Source organism: Macrotis lagotis, chromosome 6 (genome assembly GCF_037893015.1).
Source record: "Macrotis lagotis isolate mMagLag1 chromosome 6, bilby.v1.9.chrom.fasta, whole genome shotgun sequence".
Classification (NCBI taxonomy): Eukaryota; Metazoa; Chordata; class Mammalia; order Peramelemorphia; family Peramelidae; genus Macrotis; species Macrotis lagotis.
The window spans coordinates 33,518,900-33,536,540 of NC_133663.1; the positions used below are offsets into that span (position 1 = coordinate 33,518,900).

At 36.7% G+C, this 17,641-nt stretch overlaps 1 protein-coding gene and 1 long non-coding RNA gene across 4 annotated transcripts in view; one reads left to right on the top strand and one right to left on the bottom strand.

Annotated features, from left to right (window-relative positions):
• The window catches only part of SPATA16 (spermatogenesis associated 16), a 311,103-nt gene that overhangs the window by 233,057 nt on the left and 60,405 nt on the right, over nt 1–17,641 (bottom strand). The window lies entirely within an intron of this gene.
• Nucleotides 1,609–17,641, top strand: part of LOC141491611 (uncharacterized) — a 46,482-nt gene continuing 30,449 nt past the window's right edge. The window contains exon 1 of the long non-coding RNA XR_012469664.1: nt 1,609–1,662. This is a non-coding gene — a long non-coding RNA (uncharacterized LOC141491611). The remainder of the gene's footprint in view (nt 1,663–17,641) is intronic.

The following is a 17,641-nucleotide window of genomic DNA, read 5'->3' on the forward strand; positions in this document are numbered from 1 at the left end:
TAAGAACTAAATACATTTATCAAAGTAGATGTCAAATTGAAATAAAAGAGATTATATTAAATTAGGCTATAGCAGGCAATACTATAAAGAAGGATTAGAAATCAGGAATATTGGGAAAAGGTTAAATTTCTCCTGCATGGCTGAATTCTAAAGTTTGTTCTGTCTCTGAAGGTCTAGGGCCACCAATGAGATGTACTCTCTCAAAGTAGAAAGACAGAACGTCTCTCCTTCTAAGGAATCCAAAAAACTCTGCCTCTTAAACTGAAATGCATTGTCCAGTAATTTTTCTCTCCATCAATGAGGGGAATCTTTGTATTTTTCTGGCTTAAACCCTGGGTTGCAACAAATTCAATGCAATTAAAATTGGAAAGGAACTAGCTGACTAAAAAAACTTTATCAGATTTTTATGATAAAAGTCAAGAAATGTAAGCTATCAGCAATCATATAAAGAAATACTCCAAATCCAAATTAATGATGACAAATTAATATTAATGATTATTAATATCAACAATTAATAAAATCACCTCTGAGAAGCTTTCTAGGGGGAAGCATTATGTGTTTGTATGTGTGTGTGTGTGTGGGGGGGAGACACACAAATAGGGAGGAAATAACAGAATGAGAAAAGTCCATGTAATTGATCTGTGCATGATAATGATAATTTTCAAATAGTGTTTTGTATATTATAAAATTTGTTCCCAGTTCATAAAAAATATTTAGCTCTTGAAAAACTATCAGAATCATTCCGTCATTTTAGATAAGAACCTTGGTTGATACCCATTGAGGCAGTGTCCTTGCCAGAAGACTTTAGTATATAAAAGGGCAATCTCAGCGAGATCTGTGAGGAAAAGCTGGGTTTGAGGCTTGCCAAACTGTAGGCATGGTGCTGCCAATTTGGGGAAGGAGAGAACAATCTTAAGAAGAGAGGAGGTTCAGTCCTGGGAGAAGCACAGTGGGGAGACTGGCTCTGAGACTGCAAGAGACAGGAACAAAACCAAGAGAAGGAGATTTGTTCCAGGAGGAAACTTCTCCCAGATGTTTCCCAGAAGGATGCTGGCTACTTTAAAGTTCCAAAGAACCAAAGAAATGGAATTTCTGATCTTGTGGGTCTCAACCAGAACAAGGGGGTAAATATGCAGTTATTTATTGGTAACTTCAACTGGTTTTGATCATAGTAACCCCCAGTTGTGAATTCAGTAAATAACTCAATGGCACCATCCTTGTCCCATTTAAAAAAATATTTATCAAGGCATTTAGCCTGGCATTTAACAGGGGAAAATGTATCTCCAGTGTTTGCTAGATGTAAACAAAGTCTGGATATATCATTAAATAATATTTCAGTGAGCTGTTACAGGAAGTCTATTCAAATTGGGAGAGAATCTTGGTCATGATTTGAAGGTAGAAGCTAAGTTATAATGAACAAAAGATTTCAAGGATATTGAATAGAAAATGTAGTTGGCATCAAGAGTTGACCAAGGGGGCACATATATCAAAAGAAGCAAGAGAAAGTAGAATTGAGCTATAGCAGAAAACAGAGACTGAATTGTGACATCAATCTTACAGGTAACTCTGAGTAGAAGACCAAGGCTAGTACCACTAGTTTTATTATAGAGGGAAGTTCTAAGAAGAGGGTAGCTTTCTCTCCAACACCCAATACCTGGACTGGTAGGTTTATCATCTGTAAAATACCAAACATTGTAAGATACTCTGCTACTTTTTTTACTCAAGCATTTCCTGTAATATAAATTTTACCTCAACTACACAATACACATACATAAAGGATTAACTAATATCTATCTATCTATCTATCTATCATTTATCTATCTGTAAATTTAAATTTAAGGAGAGTTATTCCTTGGCTGAAACTTTTAGAAATTTCTGAGGTCTGGGGTCTCAGAGCAATTGTGGTACTATTCTTAGTTTATAATTTACTACAGTTTCCCTAAGCAGCAAAAAGAGGAACCACATGAACCTTAGGAGCTATAATATGGTTCATAGGCTTCTAATAAGTTAATTATTGTAATTGGGTATAATACATCAAAGACACAGAAGATACTCTAGCTCACAGGACCAGAATTAAAAGGAAGAATATTCGACTCCTTTTAGTACAGCCTCTTTATTTTATTGAAGGCAAGTGATTTGCAAAAGGTTATTCAAGTGGTAAGCAGTAGAATTAGGATCTGAATTCAGGTCCTCTGACAAAAACAATCCAATGATCTTTCCATTGTGGTGTTCCCACTTTGAATGACCCAAGACTTCATCAGTGGGCACTCCTTTCACTGGTGGAAAATAACTCAGTGATGCCTTCTTATGTGATTCATCTTCCTTTTGCCATAAATTTCCAGTGAAGTGGACCAAGTCAAAATTTTCTTCTTTTCTGGAAGCTCAAAACACAATTTGGACCATCTAACTTGTCTTTGACTCACTTTGTGGCCAGCCTGCCTTCTTTTCTAGTCACAAGGAACACGGATTCCACCCTGCTCTGTCCTGGCTACATCCCATCTGAATTTGTTTCTATGTCTTTGTATTTCCTATACCTTGATTATGTCTGGAATATACTTGGATCTTAATACTGATTCATTGAATGAGGAAATGAATGAACAATGTTCAGTTGGAGTCATGCTTTAGGAAAGACATTATAGGAAGGACACTGATAAACTGGAGATGTTGAGTAGAAGGCGACCAAAACAGCAAAGAACTTCCAGTCCAGGCTATATGATCATCATCTGAAGGAACTGGGAATCTGTAACATAGACAAGGGAGAGAAGGAAGGGTGCATGTGTATATTTGTGTGTGTGTGTGTGTGTGTGTGTGTGTGTGTGTGTGTGTGTGTGTGACTTGACATTGTTTTAAGGGATTCAAAGAATTATCCAATAAAAGACAGATTAACCTGTTCTACTTGATGCAAGAAGGGAAAAATTAGCAAAAGTTCCAGAGAGAGAAATTAAGTATATAGTAAGGTAAACTACCTAAAAGTTGGAACTCTCTTCCGAGAGAAGGTAAATTAAATTCTCTTTCACTATAGTCTCAAAGGACCCAAGAAATGGAATTCCTGACCTGCTGGATCTCAGCCAGAACAAATGAATAAACACACAGTGACTACTTGTTGGTTCTATCCTAGTGAGGATTTGTATTTTGCTCTAGGATGATAACTATAACTGAGCTTCCGTCCAGTTCGGACAATCTGTAGTTCTGTGACTTGTGGAGAATGCTAAAATTCCCAGTCAGTTCAGAATCTCTGAGCAGGAAGCAGCTTCTGTGCTCCTCTGGTTCAATCCACTGATTTTATAGATAAAGCATAGACCTCCACTCCCAGAGCTATTTCTCACCTGCAGGTTTGTCACTCTCAACCTTTCATGAAGCATGAAAGAGCTCTGGATTCCTACTTTGAGCTTCTTCACTTGAAAGGAATTGCTTTAAATTGGGGATTGTAATCACTGTTCTTGAAAGTGTTTCTTCATGGATTGGATGTTGTTTGTAAAGATCACTTAGCTGTTAAAATGCTCCTGTAGTGCCGGTGGAAGGACCGTAAGTAGATACTAACTGATCCCATGAAAAGACTAAGTTGAAAGAAAGGTTGGACAGCTCCAGAATTATTTATTCTTCTCCTTGGTTTCTTGGCTGCAGAGCCAGTCTCTTGTTTCAACTCAGTAACAAACATGGATTGCGCATCTATTATGCTAAGTGTAAAAATATCTTCCCTCCAGGTCTATGGACTCTGGTGGGGGGGCAGTAGTAGGAGGGGAATGGTGCCCTTCAAGGTCATCTGGTTCATTGAAAAATTGAGGAAACTAAATTTAGAGCAATTTACTAAAGTGGCCACATGAACCCTACACAGTGTAATTTAGGATAGGATGTGAAAGGGAAAATGGGAGAAATAAGATAAAGAATTCTAGAAATTACAAAAATCTGAATTAGGAGAAAGATGGAAGAATTAATCATTCAACCAATTAAGAATTTTTCATGTTTCCAGTTCTGAACAAGGTAGTGAGGTAGACTCTTGGGCTACAAAGACAAAGATGAAAAAGTGTAAGCCGTCAGAATACATATATTCAACCAAGGACAGATTTATTGAGGAGGTAGTACCAATGAGGAAGAAGCTTCCTTGGCCAACAACTCACAGGACTGGATAAAAATAAAAAGCTATTGCTGAGATTCAAGTAAAGATTGAAGAGTGTGTAGTGCCAAATGAGGATTATCTTTAGAAGACACAGATCACAGTTTGTTCCCCTAAACTTCCATCTTAACTGAAGGGGACCCTAAACTTATCACTATTTACAGGCAGGAACAATTCGAAGTCCTCATGAGCAGAGTGTGGACAGCATCTTAGTGGTACACAAAAGACAGTGTTCATTACATTCCACCCCTGGCATTGTTCATTAATCAGTTTAATAAGACTGTCCCTGTAGCCTTCTTCACCCTTAAACAGTAAATATGTCTGTAGCTAGATCTTAGGTTAATATCCATAAAGAGGGAATGAGCCTATTAGCCATTTCATTTCAGCTATATTTATGTCTCCATTGTTAACCACAGTTGTTTGTTTGTTTGAAATGGGATCAGAGTTTATGAGAGTTATTGCTTCCTGCCAGTAAGAGATAATGGGCTTAGATTTCACAAGCGGATGTGAATGACTAGCCCTTCCATGTCTCTTAACACTTGCCCATGCTCTGTAAATATTTTTATAGAATGACCATTTCTCCTCAAGGTAACCCTAACAACTGATTACACTTCTCTACTAACTATAAACAGGACCTTAATTAATGAGTTTGTTCATACTCATTCTGTAATTAGAGATGCCAGGCTGAGTTCTGTCCGGAACAACAGATATATGTCTACATTAAATGGCCACAAAGATAAGTATACCTCTTGGAATATTCTGGAGAGAGGGCAGAACTAATGTTGCTTTCTTTCATATTTCCTAAGGTATTGGATGTCTGGGTTTCAGGTGAGGTAGGCCAAGTCTGAATTTGGGTTAGGTTCATGGTCAAAGGAAACCCTAACTGCCTCTAAGAGATGTCAATGAAAATATCCAGAAAGTAAAGAGTAGGTGAGATCATCAGTCAATCTCAGTTCAAGTATCATTTCAGCAACTAGAGAAGAAAGGGGGAATATATGGATTCTAGTCTTATTTCCTGAGCCCCAGTTTCAATATCTGGAGATTTAGAAATGAAGTGAAAAACTAGGGAATTTGGGAAACTAAGAAGATGGAATGTTGGAAATTAGGAGTACTGTTGATCAAAAATGCATGTTGTGGAGTCTGCGACCTTCTTCCTCACCTTATACTTAATCAATTCTTGTTGATTGAATGAATGTATAATCATAAATGTTCTATATGATATATGTAATATAATTACATTATGCTACATATTTATATATACATATATAAGCTATATATATATATATATATATATATATATATATATATATATATATACTATTTTTTCATCTTTAGACATGTTTTTTCCTCTAGTGGAATGGAAGCTCTCTGAGAGAAAGAACTTTTTCATTTTTGTCTTCATGTTCCTTGGCTCCTAGCCTAGGGTCTATCACATTATATGGTCTTAGAGAAAACTTGCTGAGTTATAGGAAATGAATATATGAATGACTGAATGAATGCCTTAGTGAACAATGAAAATATCAATTCATGAATAATGAATGTAAGCTTTGGGTGATACAAAATGCAGTCTGCCCTCTAACCTTCCATCTATTAAAAAAATAGCAAACTAGTACTAGCCTGGGAACCATAGGATAACCTAAACCTATCAAAGCTCATCAGTGGGAATAACCAATGACTAATCCTGCTCACATTATTAGTAATTGGTAGCATTAGTGATGGTAGCAATATTTTGGTTCATAGTATTTAAGGTTTACAAATCACTTTGACCAAATAGTATGTCTACGAAGCAAGGAGTGCAAGATTTATTTCCAATTTGTTGCTCTTCAGTCATTTTTTTTGGTCACATCCAACTCTTCATGACTCCATTTGGGGTTTTCTTGGCAAAGATACTAGTCTGGTTATTTCCTTCTCTAGCTCACTTGACAGCTAAGGAAACTGAGGGGAAACAAGGTCAAATGGCTTTCCCAGGGTCTCCCAAATAGTAAGCCTCAAAAAGCCAGATTTGAACTCAGGAAGATGAGTATTCCCGATTCCAGGCCTGGTTTTCTGTGAACTATGGGGTCACCTAGCTGCCCCCATTCCTAAGTTACATAAAAGCAAAATAAGAGTTCCTAAACCTTGGAGAAGAGGTTTGAAGTTATGTTTCCTGGCCACAAGTCTGGCAGACTTCCCTTTACACCAAGTAGCTGCTCTGCATTTAAAAATCCACTTGTGTATCCAAGATAGCAAGCTGTCACCCTATTGCTTGACATGTAGCCTATGCTCTTTAGAAATTTACTAAAAATAAGCTAACAAAATCTCAAGTTGAAGACCTATCAGTTGCCTCATACTTATGCCAACTCAGAGCATTCAAGTGAAGACTTGACTCAATTGGTTTCCACAGGCTACTTTTGGATTTGGCTTTAACATCACAAATTCAATTCATTCTGCACCCTGAGTCATAGTGAACACCATACTGATGTAATCATGCCAGTGGGGCCTTTGCCTGGCAACAATTTAAATAAATGAATCATTAATTTTTAAAGTCAAATCCCCCTATAGGACTTGATCCTCTCTGTGTGCAGTGTAAAAAAATGAAAATATTTTTGAGGTAAAGAGAAACTGCCAATACCACAGTTATAAAACTTCTACAAATGATTCAAAAAGACAAATATTTGAGAAAATATGCTATTCATTTTGTTACCATGCACCTTAATAGGCAGGAACTTAGATAATGGAGGGGTCATCATAGGAAAGAAGACCAAAACAAACCACATCTTCCTTCTAGAAGGATGAAAATTAAAAGGGGGGGGTGTGAAATCAAAATGATATAAAGCATTCCTCCTAGTGAAATATAGGGAAGAGGTATGATACTGGATTTCACAAGCCTTCCAGTGAATCCTATACAGTCACCATCAAACTGTTTCTCATTCTTATAGAGATCGAGATAGAGAGCTAGAAAAAGTTTTGGGATGAACTGGCAGGATAACGGGTCTTAATCAAGTTAAACAACTTTCTAGCCATATGAATTCTGGGACTGAGTTCTTCATCTGTAAAAATAAGAGGATTTCACAAAAGAAAACATCCTTTCCTGCTCTAAATCCCATAACACAAGGTTAATGGCTAAAAATAAAATAAGGGAAAATAAGCATAAATATGGCTGTTTTCTAATATCTCATCATTGATTTAGTATCCCATAGGAATAATTGCAGAAAAAGACTTATAGTAGTTTTTATTGCCTAAACTAACACCCATTTTCTCAGTCCTTTGATGTCTTCATCTCATATCTCACCTCAACTTAACTAAAGGCTGACATTTCTCTATGTCTACCAAAACTCATAGAGTTGAGGATCTTCAATTAATTGATAAACATATATTAAGTGTCTACCATGTGAAAAGTTTTAATTGCCCTAAATGTATTTTATTTGTTAATCTATATTCATCATGGAAATAATAGGGGACCATTGGCTAAGCTGGGTAGGTTAGGGGCAACATGGTCTGGTCTGTGTATAAAATCTCTACAACAGTCACTTGTCTTTAGCAAAATAGTAACAGCTATCATTTCTATAGCACTTTACACACATTATCTCATTTGAGTCTCACAATAAGCCTGTGAGGTAGGTACATTTATTGTTCCCTTTTAATAGGTGAAGAAATTGAGGCCAGAAGAGGCTAAATGACTCGCCCAATCAGTCTCATTTAGCAAGAGTTTGAGATACTACTTGAATGAAAGTCTTCCAGATTTAAAATTCAGCTTTCCATACACCACAGCATCTATCTACATATTCTTCATGTCTCTATATATTCTCAAATGAAAAATGGTTCAATGAGCTCCTTTGGTCCAAAATGGATGAACTATCAGCATATCTTCCCAGTGTGGACTGATTGCACATAACTCCAAGAACCATACATACAGTTATAAATTTCCATCTTATTTCCTTTATGGTAGATTATGAAAGAAAATTTAACTCAGTGGCCACAGGATACATTGCACAGAGTAAAATAACTCTGATGTGCATTAGCATCCTTGAAGACATAAACAATGGAAATTGAACAAAAATCAAGTGATCCATAGAATCAGGGCATATAAATATCCACAAAGAAGTAAAGCAAAGGAATTTAATCTCCTTAGATTCTGTGTCATTGCCATGGGTCAATGCTCTGGTATCCTGATTGGAAAAACATGCTCAAGATGAATGGTGAACATGTCACATGCTTGTGTTTTATTTATAATGCCATCCTGGAAATGCCAAATGTAGATTGACTGAACAAAGACAAACAACAAACTTTCTCCAAATTGCTTGGAGAACATTGAAGTTTTGGAATATGTCTTTGGTGGACTCATTCAAGGTATCAAAGATAGTGGATAGAGTGTTGGCATTGGGTTAGGGAAGATAAGGATTTAAATCCCATCTCATCTACTTACGGAGTGATTTTTGAGGAATCCATTTAACCTCTCTTGACCTCAGCTCCTCATCAATGGTTTGAGCATGATTGTAATTAATGACTTCTAATGTCCCTTTCAATTTTCAGTCTGGTCCTAGAAGTGTTGGTAGAATAATAGCCAGGGCACAAAGTGATCCTGGAGATACAGAATGGTCCATGATGACTTCAGCTTCATGTGCCCAAAACTCATCAATACAAGATAAAGTATTTAAGAAAGTCAAGACAATTTAGAAATTGTTCAAGACATCTTAGTGGTAGAAACATTTGCTTCTTCATTGTGCAGAATCACATGCAGAATCTTCCTGACTCATCATCAGACAGCCAATGAAGAGCTCCAAAATGAATGGTAGAAAGGAGCAGATTATTTGAGGCAGCTCACTCCGTGAAGAATCCCATGGGAAATCATGTAGCAACAAGGATAGACAATAAGTTAAAATGAGAATAGACCTCAGAGGACTACCCATTACAACCAATAATCTATGCAGTGAAATAGGAATGGTGAATAAGTAATAGTTACTTCTGGTTGTTGATGGATCTGCAGTCTTTTTTTAAACTTTTATTTATTTATTTAAGGCAATAATAAAAGTTTAAAAAAGACTGCCCAAGGTCACACAGCTAGGCAATTATCGTCTGAAGCCAGATTTGAACTCAGGTATTCCTGACTCCAGTGCTCTATCCACTGTGCCACCTAGCTGCCCCAGTTTCCTTATCTCAATGGGTGAATGGATGGATGTCAAGGAATATGTAAATGATTCAGTGAATAAAGGCATGACAATGGAAGGATTTGGATAAGGCAAATGTGAATCTAGTCACAAACCCTACTAATATCCTTGATATTTGAAATAAATAATTTTAATGTAAATATTATTTTCTCTTTTTATTCTGTGACAGATCTGTGACCTTTTCAGTGTGGATTTTGCATTCAATGGTCAAACATTATCCACACTTGTCCTTCCCTGTGACTCTTGTTCACTTTTCCCAACAAATCTGCCACAGAAAGAGTCCACCAAATATGTTGGGGAACATCTACATTATTTGATGTTGCTAGACACCAATGGCTTATCTGGGTTGTCTTCTGGTTATCTCTTGCTCTTTATCACATGACTAATGCCTAGCCTAACTTTTAATTGCTGGTCACAAAGTTTTCTCAAGGTACTTCATTTGACATAGGAAGTTAGAAAACTAATTATATCTGCTTTTCTTCTTTCTCCCCGAGAGGTCTCAGAGGCTGACAATATAAATAAGTTTGGAAAAATTTAAATGTCTTGATGGTGGGTACCATCTTATTGGGTGACTAGAAGATTAGAAATGTTCTGGATACAACCTTTGATATTTGTCTTAAAGATGACAATGATTCTCTCTCATGAGAAACTTCTGGGTGGCATGGTCATGTATCATTCTAAGCTGTGTGGACTATTGATCAAAATCAGAATGTCCATTCTTTCTTTGCTTTTTTCTTTTCAATAAAAATATTTTAAATAAAATGTGGAGGTGTGAGCTAATCATATTTTTTTTATCTAGAAAACTTCTTCCATAGATATAACTTAAGCGACTCCTTCATAGTTTATCTCATTTCAGAGAGTGGTCTGGGGCACTGAGGATAAAGTAATTTGCTCATAGTCATTTTGGCAGGACATATCAGAGGGAGGACTGGAATCCATGTCTTTCTAATTGCCAGCCCAGTCCTCTGACTGTAGGCAGAAGAATTTCAATATTGTTTAATACCAAAGGATCAATTCAGTCAGAGACCGAATAAAAATGATCACTGTGACACAGTTTCAGATTAAAGCTATTCAAGATTCCATCTAAGGATTGCCATATAGACAACTTGCTAAAATACCTGAGATAAATTATTCCCTTTGAAATTACCCTTTGATGACACTTACTTCGCATGCTTCTTTGTACCATTCAAGAAAAATGACTGGCATAGTGGTATATATCTGCAATCTCTGCTACCACTTAAATTGTGGTGAATGGAAGGAAGAAAGTGAAGAAGGGAAGAAAGAACAGGAGGAGGGAGGAAGGGAAAATAGAAAGAATGAAAAGGGAAGAAAAAAGGAATGGAAACAGAGAAAAGAAGGAAGGAGGGAAGGGAAAGAAAGAGGGAAGGAGGGAAGGAAGAAGGAACAAAGAGAGGGAAGAAGGAAGGGAATGAAGAAAGGAAGGGAGAGGGAAAAGGAAGGAAAAAAGGAGAGAGAGAGAGAGAGGAGAAAGAAGGAAGGAAAGAAGAAAAAGACAGTAAAATGATACTGGTTTCTGTATTGCATTAAGAACAACATAAACTTAATATGTTACATTCTTGAATAATAAACAATTCCTAAATTGCCAAAGTGGTCCCTGTTGACTTTACAATCTCCCCATATAAAAGAAATAATGCTTAGATGCAAGTATGTTACTAACTATAATGAGCTTTCTGATTTTTATAGGCCAAGAGTAATTTCTCCTAAATGTTACAGCTTAACTACAGCAACCAGATTCCATCCCATTTCTTCAAAATATGAATGCACACTTCATTTTAGAGACATTTACCTTACATCTTAAGAAATGGGCATTCATGTCGTTCTGGCACTACTAAAGCATGTGAACATGGTAATTGGGTTTTAATACAATTTTATCGCTGAACACAAATTAAAAGTGGATATACTTTGTTTCCATGACGGGAGAATTACTGGAATTATCCTGAGGAAACAATTATCTACTGAAAACTGATTCCTCAAACACTTTTTAAGTTTAGAGCCAATGAACAAGATAGCAAACCTTTTTACTTCTGGGTCTTCTGCTTCTTGCTAGTGTCGTGATGTTTGATGTCGAGATATTGCTTCCAATGTCACTGTCATCAGACCATTATCAAGACGTAAGGGCTGAAACTAGCTCATAATCATGGCACCTTTCATTACTTGTTTTTATCTTTTGTTATCCATACTCATCCATGCCTGGCATCTTCTAGCAACATAATGCAGACACAGACACACACAGACACATACACACATATGTATATAGTAGTAAATAGTAACTATTATACCCAACACTTATTGGAATAACATCCATTTTCATCTATTGCCCATTATTTTCTCAACAAGACTGGCCCAGTTTTCTGGTCATGCACATCTTTAATGAGCTTTTATATTGCAAAATATATAATATCTCTTTTCTTTGTATATTGTAGTTTCTCTAAATCAAAAGAGCTCTCCCTTTATTCATATTATGCTTAACAATCATTGAGAGGGATTGCTTTGGTTGCTATCTTTAAATTTCTTTCCGATAAAACCAGGATAACAATTTATTTACTTAGATCTATTAGATCAGTGGTTCTTTTTTTCTCCCCCATAGCACATCATTCTTTTCTGTGATGAATCAAGATATGCTGACAAAATTTGACAGATCCAGTCTTCCCATTTTCCCAACTTCCTCATTTCCCATGACTTCCCCCAGACCTTAGCTTCACATACAAAGACTCTGCTTCCATGGTTTATGAACTTGGTAACTCCCCTATTTGCTCCATTCAAATTCCACCATTATGTCTGCCATGCAGCCTAACCCTACAGTGATAACTTCTTTTGAGTTTCTTAGTCCCCTATTCTAGCCCCGCCAAGTACCCCACAATCTGATCCCTTCTTTATTATTCATACGAAGCTGAAAAGATCTGAAGAAAAATGTAAACTAATGCTGACTAAGTTCACTAACATTTTATATTACATAATCTCACCTGGGTCCACACTACCACTCTAATTACTTCACTTTCTCATTCACAGCGAATTTTTCCAATCCTTTTTCATCCTCTTTAATCTCCCATGGATCCAGTTTCCCAACTCTCTCAGCTAAGAGCTCTGCATCATCTTTAACTTTTTCAAATTCTCTCCTCTTCACCTCATATCACAGGTGCTTTAGACAGTTTCTCTTCATCCTTCCCTTAGCAAAGCAAACATGCCCAAGCAATCCCATTGCAGCCTCTCCAGCAGATTGTTCCTTCTAACACTCCCACTTACTCATTAATCAACTCCTCATTGTCTCGGGAAGCTTGGGAAGTTTCCCTACTGCCTACAGATATATCATGTCTCCCTCATTCCCCAAAACAAACAAATTAAAAACCCCACAACTCTCTTGTAATCTATTTTTCCCTGCGAGCTATCCTATCACTTTCCTCCATTATATGGTTAAATTTCTTGAGAGACATCTACAATCAATACTTCCACTTTCTTCCCTCTCACTTTTTCTTAACTCTGCAGACTGACTCATAGTCTCATCATTGCCCTGAAGCTGCTCTCTCCAAAGTTATTAATGATTTCTTAGCTGTCAAATCCAGGGACCTTTTCTCAACCCTAACCCTTCTTGAGCTCTCTGCAGCCTTTGACACCATTGATCACTCTCTCCTCCTCAATACTCTCTTCTCTCCAGGTTTTTGGGATACCACTATATTCTTGTTTTTTTCCTACCCATCTGATCTTTCTTCTTCTCATTCTGCTTTGTTGGATCTTTATCAGAGTGTCTCACAGGCTTCTCTTCCAGTGAGGAAACTCATTCTAATAATGCATATAGGTATATGTTTGCAATTGTCTTAGTGAATTGACCTGAGGCATTTGAGATAGAGAACTTATCCAGGCTCACTCATCTATATGTCAGAGACAAGATTTCAGTCCATTACTCAACAGGTATTTGTTTAGAGGTTAGTATAAGTGCTGGCTTACAGACACAATAAAGCAAATAATACCCAATATGTATATATATATATATATATATATATATATAAAGTATAAAGAGCATAAATAAAGACAAATACAAGTCATACAAACTTGAAGATTCTAGCAGTTGAGTGTATCAGTAGGAAAGGCTCCACATAGAAGATGGTACTTGAGCTGGGTCTCAAATGAAGAGAGGGACTCTGTGAGGTAGAAGCAATGAGGAAGGCCAATGAAGGTATGAGACAGCCAGTGCAAAAACAGAGATGGAGAAAGGGAGTCATGAGTGAGGAGCTGAGAAGTCATTTTGACTGAAATAGTAACCAATAAAGCTGCAAAGGTAGATGGGAGATGTTTGAAAGGGATTGACTAACCAGAGGAGTTTTGATTCCAGAGACAAGAGGAAATCACTGGTTAATTGACACAATCACATCTGTGCTCCAGGAAAATTGTTTTGATAACATAACCTAAAATGGGAAAGGACTTGGGGCAGGAGAGCCATGGTTAGGGATTCTGAGGACTTCAAACAATCTGGGAGGTATGGGAGTGGAGGAGAAGAGAATGAGTCAGATGAGAGAGGACGTTGTGGAAGAAGTAACCATGATCTGGTAACTGACTGGTTATGTAGAGGGAAGGCGAGTGAACAGCCAGTGTTAATCCCTAGATTACAAACCTAGTTAATTAGGATGATACTGCCTTTGACATAAAATTTATAAAAGGAGTGGGCTTGGGGTGAGTGTCTTGCTTTGGACAAAAATGCTAACTTTCTTTTCCCCACAATAAGCAAATCTCTGACTTACCCAATAAAACTTACTGTTTGTGTTAATTTGAGTGAACTAATTTGAACCTCTTTCCTCCATCATTAAATCATGGTAATAATGCTTTTCAATATGAAAGAGAATTTCAACTATTCTCTTCTTGAAGTAAGCACTCAAGATATATGGGCATGAGGCTTCTTGTGTAGAGTACAAGTCTTTGATCTCTTAAGCCACTTGATTTCAAACCATATTTTCCAACATAATTTTTTCCATCCTTCCCTGTCATGTGAAGTAACTAAGTACCAATGTGTACACTGACTTATTCTGGAGAATCTCACTAAGTCCTTCATCGAATCTCTCTATATTATTCTCTATAAATGTCATGTGTACATAAACATAATGATTTCTTGATGGTATCTTTGCTTACACACATCATGAATACTGCAAGGCATGATGACTCTAGAGCTACATGAAATTATGATGTTTATTACCTTTGGGTTCTTGAGAAGCTGACTATTTTTTGTCTTTTTAAGGAGAACTTGTGACCTTTTAAAATTAGCAGCTACATTTTTAACTCATTTTAATTTACTCTATTTCCCATATCTATAATGAGTTCAATTTTGGACATAGGACGCTGTAGGTCATCCTATTGGAGATAGGAGGTTTTTGAAGGTATGACTAGAAGATAGTAAAGAGGTTAAGAGCCAGGTTGATTGGTGATAGATTCAACCAGCACCAGATTCCTTGGACATCTTCCTGCCATGAGTTGACCCTCCTACCTCCACATCCATCCCCCAGAATCCCAGTTGCCAATTAAGGTTCTGAAATATGAAAACATTACTATTCACCTTCTTGACATGTTTCTAAATACATATCTCTCCCTTCCACTTTCCACCCTCAACTGTAACTATAGTAAGCAAACCAATTCATTGTTTCTGGAAAGGATATATCTTTTGATTGCAGTATGATACAAGTCACTATTTATGTGACTTCACCACTTCCTGGTCATAATTCTTATATGTCTGGTCCTGTCCATTTAGAATCTAAGCTCCTTGACAGAGGCTGTCTATGAATGTGTATGCTTTTTCATTAATTTGATTAAATAATCATTAAAATTGATGTCATTCATTAATGAATAATTAATTCATTAATATTAATGGACATTTTTTTCAATCACCAGCACCATTTTGTTTGTCTATGTTGTTAATTTCATGAGTAATATTGATGACTAAAAACAAAACAAACGCCAACTACTTTATTTGGGGGTAGATTACCTTTTAGTTGGGCAAGTTGTGAAAACTGCTCCCAGTTCACACCCTTATCTCTAAACTGGTCTTCAGCAGTAGCCTTATAAATTGATCCCTTTCTGATGTCTCTATCCATCCCAAGTCATTCTCTACATAGCTGTCAAAGTGATATTCCCAAAGAGCAATTCTCCTACTTAATAAACTCTAATGGCTCCCTATTATCACTTGGATCAACTAAGAGCCTCTGTTTTGTTTTTAAGGCCTTTCACAACCTAACTCCAACCTACCTTTCCAATCTTTTATGCAATACTCCCTTCACACATTCTATGTCTTGTCAAACTGGCCTTCTCATATACTTTGTTTCATTTCCAGTCTCATTCCTTTGGACTGACTGTCCCCAAAGCCTGGAATACATTTCATTTTTACTTCTTCCTTTTAAAAATTCCTTGTTTACCTCAAGACAACTCAGGTGCTATCTATTACCCTAGTTCCTCTCTGATCACTAGCCACTCATCATCAATAGCTTCTCGTTTTATTTTATTTCAAATGTAGTTCCATCTACCTTTATGTGTATGTATTGTCTGCACCCAGTAGAATACAAATCCAGTGAGGGCAGATACTGGTTAGCTTTGCCTTTGTGTCTTCTACTTTTAGTGTTGTTCCTTGTATGTGATAGGTATTTAATAAATGCTCCATTTTTTTAAAAGTTAGAAATAGTGCTGATAGCTTTCAATCTCAGAGAGGCCTTGATGGGGATGATTCTGTCTCTGTCTCCTCTCTCTGTTTCTCAACAGTTCTGAATTACTTTTTTCATTCATCACTGAATGAAACTTAAAATGTTAAAAATAAAAACAAAAGAACCAACTGGTGTGAAATTACCAGCTTCTAAACTTCACACTTTGAAGAGGCATCAGAAAGTGTGAATATTGAATTCTTGTGGATTTAATTTTTGCTTAATCATATAACTCGATTAAAAAACGCATTTATTTGTTTTGTACAAAATCCCAAGTGCCAACAAATAATTATCAGCCTTATCACAAAGTCAACACTTTGGGCATCATCCAAAGTAATGTGCACAGACAAAAGTACAAGACTTGCACATGTATGTGCATTCACACACACCACACCTATGTAGAAAGAGTAAATTATGAAAAGAATCCCTATTAGCATTTTATATTTATCCTCTAAATGTAAAATAATAAAAGGACTTTTTTCATTGATTTTTTTGTATTCCAAATTCTAAAAATATTACAAAAAATGAACAAATGCAAGAGATTATATACTCAAAAATACAATTCCAAACACTATCCCTGAATGCATATTTTTAAAAATAGAATTTTTTCCATTTGCCTAACTTCATTGACCTTTATTTCCTGCTTTGCTAACAATAGAACAGCTAGGTAGCACAAGGGATAGAGTGCTGGGCTTGAGGACAGGAAGTTTTTTCTTCCTGATTTCACATCTGATCTCAGACACTTCTTAGCTAGGCAACTCACTTGACCCTGTTTGCCTCAGTTTCCTCATTTGGAAAAGAAAATGATAAATCCCTCCAGTATCTTTCCTCAAGAAAACCCCAAATGGGGCCTCAAAGAACTGAAAAATGATTGGACAATGATAATTCCCTAAAGAATTAAGAGAATTTCCAAGCTGGAAGAGACCTCTATAGTCATCTTGGCAAATCTTTTTCAACAAAGAATCACTTCTACATTAGAACTGACCAGTGATCATTCAAGCTTTGCTGAAGACCTCTGATTAAAGGGAACTCAGTAAAATAAAGCAAATAATCGCAAAACAATGTTGGGATGTAATAATATCAAGGACAACATTAGTTTTTAGTTCTTTCCTCCTCTCCTATTCTCCCAGAATGTAAGCTGAAATTTAAAACATTGTTGAAAACTTCCTCTTTTCTAGTAACCTAGGAAAATGCAGCAGGGGGGAATTCATTGTGGACTGGCTTACCCTTGTTAACACCAAGTGAGTACAGCCCTGAGCAGGAGCTGGCGATAGTCCTGGTTCTGAGGATCTCACCAGATGTCTACAGTCCACTCCCAGTCTAGTTAGTTCCTCCTGCCTATTCTTAGGATTCTCAACACTGCTTCTTCTGCTCACTGTCATTGGGGATACACGTTCTTCCTTTTCTCTTTGCCACAGGGCAGGACAAACAAGGAGACCTGAAACAGCTGCTCCTTTCTTTCTGATCCAAATCCTAGGCAGAAATGTCATCAAAGTCCAAGGAACCAGAAAACCCAATAAATCCAGGACACACATCATAGCTCACTAAATCTCTATGACCTTTGATCCTCTGGAGGCTTCCTAAGACTTAGCCAAGTTTCAAAATAATTATGTGATTGATTTATAGAGAGGATAGAATATTGGATTTGAACTCACAATGTGTCACCTGAACCAGTTCTGGAAGTTCTG